The sequence below is a fragment of the Sinohyriopsis cumingii genome, chromosome 18, assembly GCF_028554795.1.
Source record: "Sinohyriopsis cumingii isolate HCF-2022 chromosome 18, ASM2855479v2, whole genome shotgun sequence".
Classification (NCBI taxonomy): domain Eukaryota; kingdom Metazoa; phylum Mollusca; class Bivalvia; order Unionida; family Unionidae; genus Sinohyriopsis; species Sinohyriopsis cumingii.
Genome location: NC_142978.1, coordinates 85,144,087 through 85,164,497, shown reverse-complemented (window position 1 = coordinate 85,164,497; position 20,411 = coordinate 85,144,087).

Sequence of the window (20,411 nt, the reverse complement as noted above, 5' to 3'; positions counted from 1 at the left end):
TGGTATTTAAAATGCAATTTTTAAAAAAATTAATTTCAGCATCACAGACTTACTAATAAAACTCAAAGCGCTAGAATGCAAAATTTATTTTCCCAGCTGATACTGAACCAAACTAATTGTTATATATTGATTTGGTAAAACTACTTTTACTGTAGAAAGGTCTTAATGTCTGGTGAGTTCAAGCTATTTGTCCTTTTTCCAATACTCTACGTCTTAAAACATGTATCAGAAAGAAAAATCAACACATGTTGTTCTTCCCTGACTACAAAGTGAAAATTCAACAGATTTACATATTACAGTATTGTGAATTAAATCCCAAATAATTATTAAAGTCTCATCACGAGTCCAAAAGTAAAGAATGTTTAGAATGAATTCCATTAAACTTAAATGTCTTGATTTATCACAATTACATAATCCATAATTTCTTTGAATGAGTTATAAATACTCCCAAAGTAGTGTACGAGTCGAAAAACTAATGACCACTGTCTAATTCCAATGAATTATTTAAATAAATAACTCCTCTTAAATTATATCTGAACACAAATACACATGATTCCAACATAAAATTAGGACTGAATAATTGTTTACCAAACCTATTTATATACAAACCCCACTTGACCTGAAACTTGATAGATTTCCTTCGGGAAACCCAAAACCTTGTACAGAGGGTTGCTTATCTTGTTTAACACTAAGTAACATGACAAAAATCAGGTAGGCACAACCCTTAATCAGGGACAAAAAATGAAGCATACGTTATAGGCATACATAACAAAGATTAGATCTGCACATATCAATGTTAAACGAAGACAAAGAGATCTTGGTAATGATTTGTTGCATACTGAAAGTTAATGGACATGGAAGCAGAGACACACTCCATCTGAAAGTTAATGGACATGGAAGCAGAGACACCCTCCATCTGAAAGTGGGATCATGTCAACATCTGACTATGAAAACATGAATGGACACCCATATGGGATAATGGACCATTGTCCCATCAAAGTATGATGCACACTTCTTTAGGGATATTCGACTGCCCACGAACGTGCGCAGTGTTATGGCCCAACAAAGAGCAACTAGCATCCCGTCACTTTATAACTATGAAGTCCAAAGTCTTTAGTTGTGATAATGGTTAGGGATGAATTCATCAAACATTTTGAACACTGCCACTCGAGAATGATGGAACACAACTGAAAATAGCTTTTTTCTGGCAACGGAGGTTACGGGGGAGGCCCATAGCTTTTATGTATGCATGTCGTCACCAGAGAAGCGTTTATACAAAGAGATTGTCTCCAGCTCTGAACACAGATTCGGTAATTCAGATCAGCAAAGTAGATTGTCTGCAGAACATAACATCCAGAGACTCGATTGCTGCCTTAAGGGACGATTTATGGCAAAAGTTGCACAAATAATACTCAGATATTTTGTTGAACCAGTTGATCACACATGGGATGACATGAATGTCCTTGCCAAAAGTAATGAAAAGAAGAAATCTACTGACATCGGCTCATGACACTAGAAGGAAGTAGTTTCCTCGCTTGGGGATTCTCAAGAGCGAAATAAGCAGCCGGGAAAAGATTGTCTGCCCGTTTTGTAGCCCAGAAACTGACAATGGATCTATAAGCCAGACGCCCATAACATGTTTAGTTGACACTAAATCTGCTGCAACACTTGTCTAAAAGCCGTGATGATGAGAGAGTCCCAAAACAAATTACGGGTCACCTGCAAGATATGTGGAAAAGCAGCACTTTAGCCTCACTATAACCGACGTTGACAGGAATAATGCAGTAAAGGACTGATTAGTACAATGAAACGCATATGAAGCAATGAGCTTCTTTGGTTTCTGCTTTTACTAAAACATTCACATTCATTTTCATTGCTCCCTGCACAAAAGCTGTGAGAAATATTGCACATAAAGTAAATTTGAGCAGCTAAAACTTGCAGTGGTCTCAGCTCTAATGTTGTCATGTCCAAAACTACGACTGAGCTGATTCCTTGACGCTGACAAGTCACTAGGAACAGATTGTTGCAAGAGCAAGCTGGTGCCGAAAAACCTACTGCTTATATGGACACATTCATGTCTAAAAGAGTGGGCATTTATACTGTATTCCTGCAGCAAGAAAGAAACCTTCAGACGTTGTATTTACCTTGAAAACCTTTCATTCGTACCTCTTCAGATATGAAGTGTTGTTGAGAATGGCCACTGCTGTAGTCAGTGGGTACAAACTTTAAATAACCGAAGGGTCAAATTGCTCGTTGGTAGCAAGAAATGGGGTGTGAATGACACCATGTGTTGCTAATAACATCGGTGTTGAACTAAAGCGTAAATACTGATGGAGACACTGACCAGTATGAATATGTTTGTTGACAAACGAGATTTCAGTACCTAAGAGAGGTGAAGCGTTAATATTTTTTGAGGAACTATGGTAAGAACTTAAATTCTGCACCAGAATCATCAGCTGCGAGTATATATGAGATGGAAATATACAAATGTCCTTTGTCTTCTGATTTATTGACAGAGAGAATCCCAACTGAGATGAAGTCACCTTTGCATGGTTATCATGTTTTCGTCCTTTTCGGCCATAAGAAAGACATCCCAGAAGAAAACAACAAACAGACATATCGAGACTGAATAATATGTATTTTTCTGATAATATGGTTGATTTCTGAGAGTGCCATTGCATCTTTCAGGCGGCATCCACAGGGCAGTGTTGCATGTGCCCATCATTATTCAGGTACAGACATGACGAAAATAACGTCTGACATCAACTCTTCTGCGTGTGGTACAACAGGAGAGGAAATATATTTACTAGAATGTTTGAGATGAAAGTTTTTGCAATGTCCCACTATCCTGAACAGATATGCGATCTACCTGAAGATTACTTCAATGCGCTGAAAGAATACTGGATAGCTCTCCACCAAGAAGATTATGTCAGAGTAGTCTTCCCATCTCCCAGAAGCTTCTGTTCAGCTGAAACTGCACGTAGAAGCTTCCTTGAAATGTCGTTAGGAGTCAGAAATGCAAGCAGGAGGAGTCAAAAGACCCTGGCCGAAGTGGAAGCGAACTATGCGAAGAAGATGGTATCCGTCTTCCTGGTTATTTCATAATTACTACAATACAAATACATATTTAGAAAGCAGAGTATAACTTATTTTGACAACGTACAACAGATCAACCAGGCAGAAAAGAGAAAACTCATACTAGATGCGCAGACTAGATACAATTACCAGGGGCGACGTGGGAATGTTATAATAAGTAATTTAATCTCTCCACGAGAACGATGGTTTTGGCGGCTGATGCAGCTAGTCATGAGGTCAGCCAATGCTAAAGGAAATCACGATTTCATAAAGCATATTGACGCAGCAAACAGCAAAGCTTTAAATAATATTCAGGTTTGCTTTTTTCATACATTAATGATCAATGAGAACCTTCAATCAGAATAATTAAAGTTATGTAAATTTGGTATTGATGAGCAATTTGATCCTCGAGTTCATTACATTGAAGGTGGGTACAAATGTAAGATTAGTTTTATGAATTCAGGTTGTTCAAACATATATTTTATGTTTTACTATCGACTACTTTTGCTGCGATTATAGACTGAGTGTTGTATGAGTGGGATTCTGTTGTATGAATTGCTGTTTATTGTGCTAAACAAAGATTGGTAATGTTAGTCAAAAAACGGGCAAGGGTAGTGGAACTTGCATAAAAGAATCGCCATCAAAAGCTTAAATTCTGAAGAAGAAGATCCCTTTCTGAGCCGTATCGTACCTGTGTATGAAATAGAATTTTCTCTGTCAGTAGTGAATGGGGACACCCTAGGGACAATGGGACTTACCATTAAAAAACACCTTGGGACACTCTGGGGACAATGGAAATTTAACATGGGAAAAATTGCTGGGACACTCTAGGGACAAGGGGAATTGAACATGGGAATAGAGTGTGGGTCAGTCTAGGCACAAGGGAAATTTAACATGGGAGAAAAAAGCAAGTCTAGGGACAAGGGGAATTGAACATGGGATTTTTTTTGTTTTTTTTAAAAATAAAAACAATAAATAAAATAAAATAAAATAAAAATAAAAAAGGGGGTAGGCAATTGAAAGTCTATCTCTTTTCGAGAGATGTGGGTGGCCCTGAAAAGGGCCTTTGGGTTTATATATGCCCTTAACATAAAGGGCATCTGTGACTTCTTCTTGTCCTTAGGCTTCGTCTCACTGTAGGACCGTAAATCAGGACTCTTTTGAGGCATCCTTGCCTCTCCACGTAAATCCTACGTATCCATAGGTTGCTGGCGGTCCTATGGACAACTGTCCATTCGGATCGGACATACATCGGTATGTCCGTCCTGAACATCATCGAAGACACAAGGGTTGATGATTCGACTGTGGTCCACATCATGAGGCGCCGAGAACAGGTGAATCAATGCAGTGAACTGCGCTTATTTATAGGTACAGGAAGGATTGAAACGGATTGAGTTCATTGACCAATCCAAACACGCGTTACAAAATTCAGTCAGCCCGCATCCAATCCGAAGAGAACAGTCTGTGACGTCACGTGGTCTATACAGATTCGCTAGCGCCTGTGTGCAGTCAATCTATGCGACAGTCATTCAACATGACGGAAACTGAGAAAACGATCCATTGGGGTGCACCAGCAGTGGAGACCACCCAAGGGAACCCGGACTTACTTTCAGAAGAGGTAAATTGGGATTTTGTGGATTTTCTTACCTCGCAAGAATTTGTTCCGGAACCTTCGTCACCTTCTTCATTACCGCACGTGGAGAATTTTAGACAGAGACTGAAAGAAGAATTGGAGAAATTTACACAACGACAAAAGGAAGCGGAACAAGCTTTTCTTTTACAGCAACAACAGCAAGAAGAGGTAAGAAAAAAACAAGAAGAAGAAGCAGCAAAGAAACAAGTGGGTGAAAATCAAACGGTCACGGTACTGTTAGACATTTTAGCGGAGTTAAGAAGTCTGAAACAAATGTATCAGACTTCTTTATCACGACCGAAGAGAATACTACCTTCCCGAGCTAAACACTCCAACCCTGTGACTAAGCCTACCGTACCACCCTTAGTTATTTCAACCAAATCATCATCATCATCAGAAGTAGGCCTCGGCCGTGGCAAAGGCTTAAGGCAGTTAAAGTTGATTGCTTAAACTCACCCCTACACCAAAAAACAAAGGCCCTTTTCAGGGCCACCCACTTCTCTCGAAAAGAGATAGACTTTCAATTGCCAATAACTCAAAAAAAAAACAAACAAAAAAATCCCCCCATTTTACCCATATAGTACGTGTATATGAGTGCGTGAGTGTAGCTTCTTATTTAAAATCAAAACTCAAAAACACTTACCTTTTTATACCTAATTTATTCTTTTATTAATAGTTACCATCCAATTCACAATTCACAACAGAGCACTTTAAAAAGTTCATAGATTTCTTCTGTTTCTTTGTTTACTCTCTCTGGTTTTTCAATTTCTTCACCGTCACAGTCTTTTCCTCCTCTTCCTCCTCACTTTCTTCCCTTCTTCTTTTCTTCTCCTGTTTCTTTTTCTTTGCCTCTTGTAAATAGAATTGTCTACTTTCTTCCTCTTCTTCTTTCTCTCCAGAATCCCTCCCTTCTTGCTCCTCTTGTTTCTTAGGGCAATCTGGAGACCAATGTCCTTTTTCTTGACAATAATAACAGGTATCTTGACTTTTGTGTTTTCTAACCCCTTTTTTCTATTTTGACGGTCTGGACACTCAGAAGACCAATGCCCTTTCTTCTGACAGATATAGCAAGTATCTTGACTTTTATCTCGAAAGGAAGGAGAGTAGTCCGTCGGCTGGTCTGAAGAGAATTTTCTAATGACCCCTCGCAAAGCTCTGATGAAACGTTCCATCTGGGCAGTCTCTTCCATCGTTGTGCTCGGTTTGAGAGTGAAATGAATAGTGAAAGGACAAGACAAACACCCTTTTATATATGCTGGTCTGCCATGACTATAAATTAATCCATGGTGTTTAAACTTGAGTCATTTGACGTTTTTCACTCAAGATGAAACGATCCAATTCATTTGAGAAGAAAGAAGAAGAAAGTAAGAGGCAGAAAAGTGATCTATCGCCTCATACCAGAGCTGAAGTCTTGGCACATATTCATGCCAGTGATTTTGAAGAGGACATGAGTGAACCAGAATCCAAACCCTCTAAACAAAGTTCACCACCCTTAGTTAACCCTGAAAAATACTATTCCATTCGAGAGACCGAAAAGCGCTCCTCTAGAAAATTTAGAACCACGGCTTACAAATACACGGTGAAGTTTAAAGATTTCAAGTCCGAAGTACCGTTGGAGAAAGCAGAAGGGTGTGGTATTCTTTACTCACCACACTCAAGCGACAATGTCAACCCAAAGAAGACGATCGCTTGAGACTTTCCATACAACACGACGGCTTGAAATCCCCTGTTTGGATCGAGTTTAGCAGCCCTGCAGAATTGACCGCTTCCAAAGTCATGGACAAAATTCAACACGTACAACAATCCAATGACCAGTTTGACATCACCGATGGAAAAGCCACACTGGACATGACCCACGTCTCTCCTCCTCAAGGGACTGGACGCAAAAAGATGTTATTGGTGGACGAGCTTCGCAGCACCAAAACAAGTCTCGTCCGAATTCACAACCCTAAAGACCAGATGTGTTTAGCCAGGGCTATCGTGGTGGGACGAACCTATGCCAACAAAAACGACACGGTAGAATGGAAAAGAGCCTGAGAGAATATTCGAAAATCGGACCGAGCCAAACAACGAAGTGAAGCAGAACTCCTGTTGAAACAAGCCGACTTGCCCAAAGACACATCCTGCGGCATTCCTGAAATGCAAAAATTGCAAGATGTCCTAGCTCCACGATACACCTTGAAAGTGCACCCTCAAGAAATGCGTGGGCCTCTGTTGTTTCGAGGGAAAGACTTTAAGGATGGAAAATACATTCACCTCTATCATCACGATGACCATTTTGATACCATTGCCAGTATCACCGGATTCCTGGGATACGGTTATTATTGTGAGAAATGTGACTATGGCTATAAAAATCGAGAGCAACACAAGCATTGCGGATCGAAATGCTCAGGATGTTTGGCCTCTCCACCCTGTCTGAGCGAAGGGCAAAAACCAGTGCATTGTCCAGCTTGTCAGCGCACGTTTGTCAGTCCTACCTGTTACCAACAACATCTGAAGACGCAAGGTTCACAGCAGAAATGTGCTTGTCAACTCCTGAGATTGTGCCCTACGTGTGGACAAGGTCTACGTACCAATAGTACCGAGGCACACGTATGTTCAGGAAAGAAAAAATGTCACATTTGTCACAACATCGTGGACTTGGAACACCAATGCTACGTGCAAAAATACCAACCCCAACCAGAGAAAGAGGATCGACACAAGAAGAAAGGCAATTTCATCTTTTTCGATTTCGAATGCATGCAAGAGACCGGCATTCACATTCCTAATTTCTGCGTGGCTCATCGAGCGTGCGAGAAGTGCATTCAAGAACCTATCTTCAGTCATTGCCCTCTCTGCAGCAAGATTCCCGGAGGGCGTGAAAAAATCTTTCGGGGACCGAACACGCTAGCCGATTTTGCCCAATGGGTCTTAGACCCCATCGACAAGACGTGGAGCCAAGAGGACATCGAACGTTACGGAGATTGTCATCGTCATGCCACGGTGATGGCTCACAATTTCTCCGGATACGATGGACAGTTCCTTTTGAGATACTATACGGAACAAGGCACCGAACGTCCTAAAGTCACTTTGAACGGAGCCAAAATCATTTTCATGCAAGTGGGATAAGTGCACTTTAAAGATTCGATGAGTTACTTAGCCATGCCTTTGAGTCGAATGCCTAAAACATTTGGAATGACAGAAATAGCTAAAGGGTACTTTCCACACTTTTTAAATACGGAAGCCAATCAACACGCCGTTCTACCCCATTTGCCTGAGGCTCACTATTACGACCCTGACAACATGCGTATCGAACAACGAGAAGCTTTCTACGCTTGGTACCAGGCTCACGCCTCCGACCCTTTCGACTTTCAGGAAGAAATGCTAAAGTATTGTCGTTTCGACGTGGACATTTTACGACGTTGCTGTGGAAAATTTCGAGAACTGTTCATGGAACACGGAGGGGTCGATCCTTTGAAAGAAGCTTGCACCATTGCCAAAGCCTGTTCCTTAGTGTACCGGCAACGATTCATGCCTGAAAACACCGTAGCTGTCATCAGTCCTCAAACGACCAACTATGTCAAACGTCAATACTCGGTCAAAGCCCTACGCTGGTTACATTACTTGTGCGACAAGGAAGACAAATGGATTCAGCATGCCCGCAACGGAGGAGGCGAAAAGACCATCTGAACGCATTCGGTCGATGGCTGGGACTTAGAAAACCCCAAGATCGTGTACGAGTTTGACGGTTGCTTATTTCACGGATGTCCCGTCTGTTACCCTGACCGTGGCACTAAAAATCAGTTTTTACAACGAACCATGGAAGACTTGTACCAGGCCACTTGTCAGCGACGCCTAAAGTTAGAACATGAAGGATACCAAGTGGTGGAAATGTGGGAACACGAATACGATCACCGTTTGAAAACTGATCCCGAATTTAAACGCCTTGTGGAAAGTTACCAGTTCATGGACCCCCTGAACCCGAGGGATAGTTTGTACGGAGGAAGGACCAATGCCACCTGTTTGCTGTACCAAGCCGACGAAGAGAAAGGAGAAGAAATGAAATACTTGGACGTGTGTTCGCTGTATCCCTACGTGTGCAAATATTGTCGCTTTCCTGCAGGGCACCCACAATTGTTGACGGAACACATCGACCTGAAAAACATTCGACAATACGAAGGCTTGATCAAGTGCAAAGTTTTGCCTCCCAAGGACTTGTACCATCCCGTCTTACCTCACCATTGCCAAGGCAAACTGATGTTTCCTTTGTGCCGTACTTGTGCCGAAACTTGCAACCAAGACCAACATTGTCAGCACACCCAGGAAGAACGGGCTTTGACGGGAACCTGGATCAGCGTAGAATTGTTCAAAGCTCTGGACATGGGATACCAACTGTTAGAAGTGTACGAAATTTGTCACTTTCCCAAGACACAACAATATCACAAGGGTGACCCCACTCAGAAAGGCATTTTCACCGACTACGTGGATGCCTTTTTGAAACTGAAGAAAGAAGCCAGCGGCTATCCTTCCTGGTGTCACACTCCCGAAGATCAAATAAAATTCAAAGAGAAATACTGGGCACAAGAAGGCATTACTTTAGATCACATCGAGAAAAACAAAGGCAGACGATCGTTTGCCAAAGTGATGTTAAATTGCTTCTGGGGTAAAATCGCACAACGACCGTGTTTACCCAAGACGGAATATTTGACAGAACCTTCCCGCTACTTTCAGATGATTCACGACAAAACCAAATACATGAAACACGTGGACGTCGTTCGTGAGGATTTGATCTTGGTCAATTACGAAGAAGATCTGGACTTTGTACAAGACGACCCTTTTGGAAATGTCATCATTGCGGCTTACGTGACAGCCCATGCTCGCTTAAAATTGTACGAAGCTTTACAAATGAAAGGTGAACGCGTCCTGTACTTTGACACGGACAGTTGCATTTACATCCATCACCCGAGTCAACAGCACCCTGACATCGAAGGAGACCGTTTAGGAGCCTGGACAGACGAGCATCCCGACGACAAGATTCTAAGTTTTGTCAGTGGCGGTCCAAAAAATTACGGCTACGAATACCGGGACAAACAAGGAGAAGTGCACACGAAGTGTAAAGTGAAAGGATTGACTCTGAATTATCGTACCAGTCGAATGGTGAACTTTGGGGTATTGAAAGAAGCCTTGCAATCTGGAGAGGATGAACACTTTAAAGTGACCACCTATCAACCCAACAAGATTGTACGTTTACCCACTCACCACATCGTCAGTCGACCCTTGGAAAAAGTCTATCAAATCGTGTACCAGAAGCGAGTGCGACTTCCCAATCATTTCACCTTACCGTATGGACACGTCGGTATTGGTCTGTATATAAAAAGGAACCCTAGGCAAGATCGACAGTTCATTGTGACTACCAAGACCAAGCGAACAAGATGAATACTTTCAGAGAAACACAAAACAAGTTTAGAAAGGCACAATTCAAGTTTGGGGCTTCTGAAGTGGAATGCGATTGTGAGCCTTGCGATAGGAACGATGCTGTACGCTGTGACCTTAGCGATGCCGTAAAGCATCAAGGGAACTTTGTTCTCACTACCCCTATCATGGAAAGTGATGCTGTGCGTGTCAAACGTGAGGGATGCGAAAGCGATGCCACTCGTCCTCTTGGACATTTTACTGGGTTTCGTTTTAAAAGTGGATGTTCACCTTCACGTCTACCCCCCTACGGATGTCATCCAGCCCTGAGCAAACTCCTGTCCATGTCACCCAACCCTCATCGAAACGAACCTGTGAAAGACGAATATTCGTTTCCTGTGCGTGTGTCGGAATACTGCGACTTTGAAAATCGTCTTCAATCGTTCAAAGGAAAATGGCCTAAGTATCTGGGAGGACCGACCCCCGAAGAATTAGCCAGAGCCGGATTGTTCTACTTGGGCGAAGGAGATAAAGTCAAGTGCTTCAGTTGCGGTGTGTCACTTCACCACTGGGAACCACAAGATTCGGCCTACGTAGAACATGCTCGATGGTCACCGAATTGTCATTACTTACCCTTAGTGGGACCGAGTCATTGAAGTAACTTACCATAATCTGTTTATGGATACTTTACAAGAGAACATTCGCGTTTTGCCTGTGGAGTTGAGAGAAAGGATTTACCGAGAGCTGGTCAAAATACAAGTGAAACGTAAAGAACAATTGTATCCGTTACGTCACCGGTGTTTGAACCACTGGTACCTGAATGCTATACAAGGACTGATTCAGTTGAAAGTGTTCCATTGGACAGACATTGATCAACGATCCCCTAGTTTTAAAAAGGATTGGTTTGCTATTGATGATTCTATCTACTACATTGTAAACTTAATGTATCGAATTCCAGAGGAAGAGTTAACGAATTACCAACATCTTGTACACAATGTCAAATTAGTGAAAGAGGAAACCTCTGAACGAATTGTAATGTGTAAATTAGTAACTAAACGATTTAAATTCGACACTGAAGTAAAACCATGTCTGTGCAAACGGTACATTTCTTGTGTCAGACAAAAGAGGATTTAGTATGACCTATTCATGGATACTTTACAAGAGAACATTCGTGCTTTGCCTGTGGAGTTGAGAGAACGCATTTACCAAGAGCTGGTCAAATTACAAGTCAAACGTAAATAACAGTTGCATCCGTTACGTCACCAGATCTTTAACCACTGGTACCTGAATGGTATAAGAGGACTGATTCGTCAGAAATTGTTTCAGTGGTCAGACCTTGTTGAACACTTTCAGTTAGTGAATGAACTAAACGTTCGTAATTTTGGTTACTTCGAGATTCACCTAGTGCAACGTATTGAGGAAGACGAGTTAAAGGATTACCAACATATTTTACGTGGAATCTGCTTAGCGGAAGACGAAACATCTAGACAAACTCTGACGTTTCGATTACAGTATGCAAGATTTAGATTCCCTACTGGAGAACGAAGATGTCTAGTTAGAAAGTACCTTTATTGCTTCCGAAACAAAGAGACTATAAAATCAGGAATCCATGCCACGGCTAATGTCACATGTAATTGAACAGATTCCGTGGCAGGAACTCAATGAACATATTCAAACCGTGGATCATTACCATCGATTATTACAAGAACTGTATCCATTCAATTTGGGTCGACAAGTGGTGTGTGCCTTAGTGACTTGTTTTCTGGGATTTCGTTTACCAGCCGATTCCTTGTGGACTCTTTACGAACAGTACTTACCACCCCAATGGCCTTAAATGGTCACGAAAGACTCCTTTTGCTCAAAGCCTTGCGTTTTCATCTGGATACTTCTCGACCTCTACGGGAAAAAAAGATTCGTCAACTTTTAGCTACCGAAGACGTGTATGACGATGTGTGTGTAGCTTGTGACTTACACCCCCATTGGACAGATGTCCGTGACTGGAAAAAGGGGGTTTTGAGGCTTGGACCCAAGAAGTGGCCCAGTATGCACGAGAGTTGTTCAAGGAAAAAAGTTACTTTTCAACCTGTCTTAGTGACAGTGCCAGAAGAACCCGTCATCCAGGACAGGACTGTCGTGGACATGCCTGAAAAACCCTTTCGGGAGGACACTTGTGTGACCTTACCCCCTATAGAACTGGTCAGAACATTCCCCAAAACATGTTGTACAGACACTTGTGTTTATTCCACGTTGATGGTTATCATGTGCCTTTTATCGTTGTACTTAATAAGCCTTTGGCTTTTATGCATTTTTGTCTTTCTTGTTCATGTTTAAAACATTCAATAAACGTGTCCTGAAAAATAGTATATAAACTCTTGTCTTGTCTGTTTTCGTGTCACAAGTGACATTCTTAACACTATGGCTACCTCTGCTGTCTCTGCTCCCTCTTCCGCTACTGTCAAAGTCATCGACGAACACTTAGATCGTGCCAGTTGGGAGGCTTTATATCTTCGCCATCCCTTTAACATGCTCATTGCTAGCGGTTCAGGCAAAACCGAATTCGTCAAACGCTTGATCGAACATAAACATCATTTGATCGATCGACCACCTCAGCGCATCGTGTGGTGTTACAAAGAGTGGCAATCGGCGTACAGCCTCTTGCGAGAAAGTCAAGGCGATTCCATCGTGTTTGTGGAAGGCATTCCTAAAGAAGACGATGGCATCGTCTCTGACTCCCGTCAAACCCATTTGGTCATTTTCTACGACATGTTAGGAGAAGACGAAGAAGAAATTAAACTGTGGTTCACGCGCAAAGGGCATCTTCGTAGTGCCAGTGTCGTTTACATCACTCAAAATTTGTTTCAACAAAGTAAAGCCCATCGCACCATCAGTCTCAATGCGCATTACGTGGTCTTGTTTAATAGCCCTCGAGATAAATCGCAAGTGCAAGTCTTAGCCAAACAGTTAGGGACGCCTTGGCTGACTCGGGCGTACGACGATGCCACTCAAACTCCACACGCCTATTTACTCGTCGATTTGAAACCTACGACTGCCGATGATTTGCGATTTCGTACCCACTTGTTTCACCATTGGTGCCAAGACGGAGGGCCTGTCCTGTACACATCTCCGTCCTCGATTTAACTTCATTCCGCAAAAAAATCTATAAAAACCTCAGACCCTTTTCGTCTGTCTCACACAACGTCAACATGACGTCCCTTCAGTCGCATCTTTCCGTCAAATTGATTCTGCCTTGTATGGCATCAGTCGAGAAAAAAATCCACAAATACGAGCTCGTGTCTTAGAAGCTAGTCTCAAAGAAGTCTTACGATGGTTCACGGTGACGGCACGTCAATTACTCCAATGGATCATTCAGATTCCTCATCAAACCAAACGCTTTTTTGATCGAAACAAAGTCGCTTTGACCCAACTGGCCGATCCCCGCATCGACACTCAAACCAAAAAACAAATCATTTTGAAACCTGGAGGGAGCGGTACTCTAGGAGGGGTCATCATTCGCTCTCTCTTAAGATGGGATCCTAATGCCCCCAAAGTTCTCCCCAAGAAAAAAGTCAAACGAAGCTCCAAGAAAAAGAAAAAGACCAGGTCCCCAAGGAGAACTTCTCCAGTGGCGGGACCCTCCTCTTACCAGACACCACTCCGGAAAAAGAAAAGAAGCCCTCAGAAAAAGAAACAGAGAAAAAGTCCCCAGAAAAAGAAAAGTCCACAGAAGAAAACTAGTCGCAAGAGAGGCACTTCGGCCAGGACGCAACCTTACACTCACAAAGCACGACCTGCCACGGCGGTGACCGCGTCTTCGGCAGCCTCAAGTTCATCCACTTCTCCGTTGATGACACCAAGAACTGAAGAGTACTTGGAGACGTTGATCACACCAAGAACTTCTCCGTTGATGACCCCAAGAACTTCCCCAGTGGCAGGACCCTCCAATTTAGTGGCAGCGGCTGCTGCTCACAAAGTACCTTCTCCCAAAATCAAAGTCCAAGAAAGATCGGGCATGTTACAAAGTTTACTGGATTTGTCCAAGCAAGAACTGGCTCGATTTAGTCCGTTACGCACCCCTGCACGACGTGTCCTGAAGTTGATACGAGGTAAAGACAATCAGTGGCGACGCGTTCCAGTATAAAAAAGGTGTGTGACCAAGTCGGGGTATCAGTGTTTTGGTGCTCCTGAAGATTCAAAGATGTCACCTTCCAAAAAACATCCCTCTTCTAAACAACCCCAAGGAAAGAAAAGGAAAGGACTGCCACCACGTTTAGTCAAACATGGGGACATGTTATCTGTCCTGTCCAAAGCTTCTCCACCCCTACGAAAAAAACTCATTCAATCAGATTCCAAAGAGGTCATCGATACCGTGTGCGAATGTTGTTTCAACGTCTTGAAAGGCACGATCCCTTTGTCCAAACACCAGAAACAATGCTTAGGCAAACATCGTCACGTTCTTCGCCAAATGGTTCAAAAGAAAATCCCCCTTCGTCAAAAGAAGAAGATGTTGGTCCAACGTGGACGCATTTTACCCCTCTTGCTAGGCCCATTGCTGAAAGGAGTCTTGGGAACCATGTTGGGAGGACTGGTGGGAGCGAGATAAAAAGGCCCTCTGAAGTCCCAAGATCTCAGAATCGACCCCTGACAACCCCATGGAAGGACGAAAACTAGCTTTAGTGCCTTACAAACGATGGATGGAATACAATCGTTGGCAAGAATAACGCACCCCGCATTTACCTCCCAATCCCCATTTGAGCGAGATGTCCCAGTTACAACACGAATTGCAGTCCTTGATGGATCGCCAAGATTTGTCCGAAACAGAAAAATCGCAAAAGTACGGTCAACTCTTGCAACGACTGCAACTCTTTCACCAGAAAGCTTTAGACGAAACAGCTCTACCCACTCTGAAAGATTTTAAGACCTTGATGAAAAGTACAGCACCATCACCAGTACCACCACCACTACTACCATCCCCAGGGGTCACCAGAGATGCTACCCCACGAAGACCTGAGGAAGAAGAGATGCGAGAAGTGTTTCAAACACCGTCAGCAGCTCCCCTTTCAAGTAGGATTGCAGCATCCTTGTTGACCCCGTCCCCAACACCCCAACGAGAAGAAATGAAAGCTTGGGTTAAAAAGATGATGTCACTCCTCCTTCGACAGAAGTGAAAAAGAAAGAAGGGAAACCAGAAGTGAAAAAAGAAAAGAAGACCAAAGCCATTCCATTGCCACCTCCACCACCACTACCTTCGACTTCTACTCCCGTAGCCCATCGGACACGTAAATCCGTTTCTAAACCACCCTTTCGTCCCACCCAAAGTAGCATCACCGAAGAGTGGGTGACTTATTAAAACACCAAAAAAATGGAGAAGGTGTTAGCCAGCATTTACTACGATCCATCCCATCCTGCAGGTTACGCAGGAGTTCAAAAATTGTATCGTGCTGCCAAAATTCGACTGAAAAGTCTCCGTTTACCTCAAGTGCAACGATGGTTACAAGAACAAGCTACCTACACTTTACACAAACCCATTCGACGCAAGTTTGCCAGAAGTCGCACCCGAGTGGAAGGCATCGATCATCAATGGCAAGCCGATTTAGCCAATGTCTCTCATTTGGCCAGCTACAATCGTGGCTACAAATATTTGTTTTGTGTCATCAACGTCTTTTCCAAATTTGCCTGGGTCGTGCTCTTGACTTCCAAATTGAGCAGCGAGTTAGTGCGAGCCCTGCAACGGGTGTTGAAACAAAGCGGTCGTCACCCTCTTCGATGACAAACGGACAAAGGCACCGAATTTCTGAACCAAGCTTTCCAAAAAGAATTAAAGAAACGTGACATTCATTTTTTTACCACCGAGAATCCCGAAACCAAAGCCAGCATCGTGGAACGTTTTCAACGCACTTTGAAAGAACGGATGTGGAAATATTTTACGCATCACCACACTCTGAAGTACATCGACATCTTACCGCACCTGGTGCAAGCGTACAACCAATCTTACCATCGAAGCATTGGACGTGCCCCGCAAGAAGTGACTCCCGAAAACGAAGTGTTTCTGTTTGAGCGCCTGTTTGGTACGTCCCCGACGAGGGCTGTCCCCAACAAAAGTGGTGTGTTGGCCGTTGGAGATTGGGTGTGCATTGGCAAAACCAAACGCACTTTCGACAAAGGTTACTTACCTAACTGGACGACCGAATTGTTTCATGTCACTGGACGAGTGCATGGCCGTCATCCTGCCGTCTATAAATTGGAAGACATGAACGGAGAAGTGCTCAAAGGAACGTTTTACTTACCCGAGTTACAACGTGTCACCAAAAAAGAAGACGACGTGTACGACATCGAAAGCATTCTCGAACACAGAACCCGTAAAGTGGGTAAACGACGTGTCAAAGAAGTCAAAGTACGTTGGAAAGGATATCCACCCAGTTTTGATTCTTGGATCGACGCTTCGCAAGTCATCGACTATAAAAAGAAGTGACCATCATGCCCTTTCACACAGACGCAGCTACGTCGACCACTCCTTCACCTAGTTCTTCTCTGCAAGATTTACAAAAACAACCTTTGTGGGTGTGGTGTGGAGAACATGTGTCTAAAACGCAAATCGTCTTTTGCTGCCAAATCTTCGAGGTGTATTGTGTCATCGGGGCAGCCATTGCCAATTTGAGTTTGCAACAAGGAGACAAACAACTGTGGACCATTTTATTAAGCAGTTGCATCGGTTACCTGCTTCCCAATCCCTCCCTGAAATTCTCCTCGAACGGGAACAACGGGAACCTTGTGTCCAGTGCCAGTGACAGTCACCACTCCAATAACAACAACAACAACCCCATTTTAGGTGGAGACACATCTCTGACGTCCAGTAACCCCTCGGACAGCCACAGAACTCTGGAATTATGAGTCACCAAAACCAATTTTACTTAACCTTACCCAGTGACAGTTCCATGGAGGTGTTTCCCAAGAACACGTTGTGCTGTTACACGGCCAAATTACCTCAGGCCATCCCATTAGATCACGAAGCCCATTGGGAAGTGGCTTTAGTAGAAATCATTCACCCAACCCAAGTCCTCAATGTCCTTCCCAATCAAAATTTTTTTGATGTGGAAGTTCATGACGAGCAAATGCAACAGTACTTGGATACCCATGTCAAATATGATAAGAAAACTCCTGGCACAAAAACTCAAATATACACCACCTATCACTTGTTCATTCCCCCAGGCTATTATTTTAGTGGTCAACATTTGGTCAGCACCATAGCCTCCAGGTTTAATGTCGTGTTTCTGAAAGCTTTGGAAAGTGCCAAAAAAAAGTGTCACCATGGAATACCACAAAGCAGCTCGTCGCTTCTTGATGAAATTTGACTGGGGTAAAATCATGTCTTTCTTACTTTGTCCTGAATTGTTTGGCATGTTGGGCGGAGACATGAACCTGAGAATGACCATGATCAAGAAAAACGAATTACCAATCATTTACGACAAAGAGTCTTTTACCAAGTTATTTCGTGCCCCGGTAGAACTGAACCAAGGACTGAATTTGACGTTTGTGTACTCCGATGTGGTGGAGTACAACGTGGTGGGACACACCTCTGTGCCGTTACTGCGTGTCATTCCTTTCAAAGTGGATTCTGTCACGAACGCTGACGAGGAAGGTGGAAACACTTACCACGTTCACCGCGAATTTGTACATCCTCACTATTTACCTGTCAGTAAGTCTTATTTGGACACGGTCAACATTGCTATAAAAGGAGATCTGGGACAAAATATTCCATTCACCAAAGGAAAAGTCACGGTGAAACTCCATTTTCGAAAACGGTTATCTCACGACTCGTAAGTCATGTATCCAGTGTACCGAGGGGTTGCTCGACAGCGAGGACACGGTTTAGGAGATATGTTGAAATCGGTTTTTCCTTCGGTGGCCCCGGTGTTGAAACCGATGGTAACACGCGGCTTGCACGCCTTGAAAGATGCGGCACTGACGCAAGGCAAAGAATTTCTCCAAAATGTCATCATCGACAAACAAAACCCCAAAGAAGCCTTCATGAGGGCAGGCAAAAATGTCTTGCTGCAAACGGGCAAAGACCTTTTGAGCCGACGAGAAACACCTATAAATGCCCGCTACCGAGTCAGGCATTCAACAAGGACAAGGCAGAAAGAGACCACGAAGAAAACACCCTTTCACCAGACTTCACACGTCTAAAGCTAGAAAGACAAAGAAAAGAAGAACCGTCAGAGACTTAGACGTTTTCGATTATTAAAGTACTGAGACACAGAAAAATGATGCACCGAGAATCTTGCGCTTGTTCCAAGTCGGAACTGGATCTGTTTGCCATGCCCCCCACCATGATGACCATGCAAGAATCCCAGTGGGTGGAATTTCACCCCGTCTCCTCTTTGACAGCCTCAGCTCCCATCGAGTTTGAAATCAAAGGTCAGCCCGAAGATTACATCGATCTGAATAGCAGTTACTTGTACCTGAAAGTCAAAGTTGTCGATGAGGACAATTCGCCCCTGGATGGTGATGAGGTAATAGCTCCCGTCAACAATTTCATGCATTCCTTGTTCAGTGGAGTGGACTTGTACTTGAATAACAAACTAGTCAGTAGCAGCATGGATACTTACCCTTATCGAGCGTACCTGGAAAATCTCTTGACGTACGGAATAGACGCCAAGAACACTCATCTCAATGCCTGTGTGGTATGGGAAGCTGACGAAGCTAACAAGTTTGAAACATTCGAAACTGATACAAAGGATAAAACTAAACCAAAAAATGATGGATTTCTAGAACGAAGAGACAAAATCAAAGACGGACAGAGTTTAGAACTGATGGATCGTTTGCATTTGGACATGTGGTTGCAAGAGAAATATTTGCTGAATGGGGTGAATGTTCGCCTGAGACTGAATCGTAGCAGTGCCGCTTTCCATTTGATAGGTACTACTGCTTGCAAAACTGTCATCGAGGAAGCCAGGCTCTACGTACGACGCGTGGAAGTGTTACCTAAAGTGGGTAACGACATCAGTGAGACGTTGAGCAGAACGACCGCTAAGTATCCGATACGACGCGTGGAAGTGAAAACCTTCACCATTCCTACGGGGCAACGATCCATGATCGAAGATCATCTGTTCCAAGGCCAGCTACCCAAACGTTTGATCCTTGGTATCGTCGAGAATGCAGCCTTCAACGGAGCTTTGCCTAAAAATCCTTTCTACTTTCAACACTTTAACGTGTCCAAGATCGAAGTCAGTCGCGATGGCAAGACCTTGTGTACCCGACCCTTCGAACCTAAGTTTGGTGACAGGAATTATTTGAGATCGTACTTGTCCCTGTACGAAGCCACTGGTCAGTTAGGAACCAACACCAGTCACGGTATTACGTACGAGGATTATGCAGGAGGCTATGCTTTGTGGGCTTTTGATTTCACTCTAGACCAAGGCAGCGACGAGGGACATTTCCACCCTATAAAATCTGGCCAGATTCGTGTGGAAATTCAGTTTACTACAAATCTAACAGAGACGGTGAACGTCCTCCTGTATGCAGAATTTGATAATACCATAGAAATCAACAGTTTGAGAGAAGTCATTCTAGATTATTAGAAGCTATGGAAGACTGTTATCCCTCTTTACCTAGTGGAGAAACTTTGGACATGGAATGTGAGGAGACTGTGGAAGAAGAAGAAGTTATCATGATGAAGTCGAGATGGCCAGAACAAGAAGCACATTTAGTCTCCTGTTTTGCCAAACACTTGGTTGAAAAAATGACGGAATTGACCAAAAAAGATTGCTATGGATGTCAAAACGATCATCCCAGTCAAATTCAACACGATAAATGCCTGATGCTGAGTCAAGAAGAAAAATTGGACGAGTATCTGGACGAAGCTTGGAGTCTCATCTCGGACGAAGTCGTGTTGCATCAGTGGTATAAAGACTTGCGTGAACATTCTTGTCCACCACTAACCACTCAAGAGATCCATCGTATCGAAGCTCTCCTGAATCAGAGTGAGGAGACGAAACGAAGAAACGGTTATTTGTCAGACATTTTCAAGCAAAAAGTCAGGATCGAATTGATCACTTATTATTACCTGTGAAGAAGAAAAAAACAAAACATGGATACCTGGGAACTTTATTACCTTTTGAACCACAGTTCGTATACGGCTTCTTGGAATCCTGTCGTCTGCGTTAAAGATGAACTCCCTCATCGCAAACCTCAAGACGATCAAGCTTATGTGATCAACACGGACGACAGTCATCTCCCAGGAACCCACTGGGTAGCCGTCTACTTTCCTCAAGAAGGATGTGTGGAATATTTCGATTCGTACGGATTGCCTCCT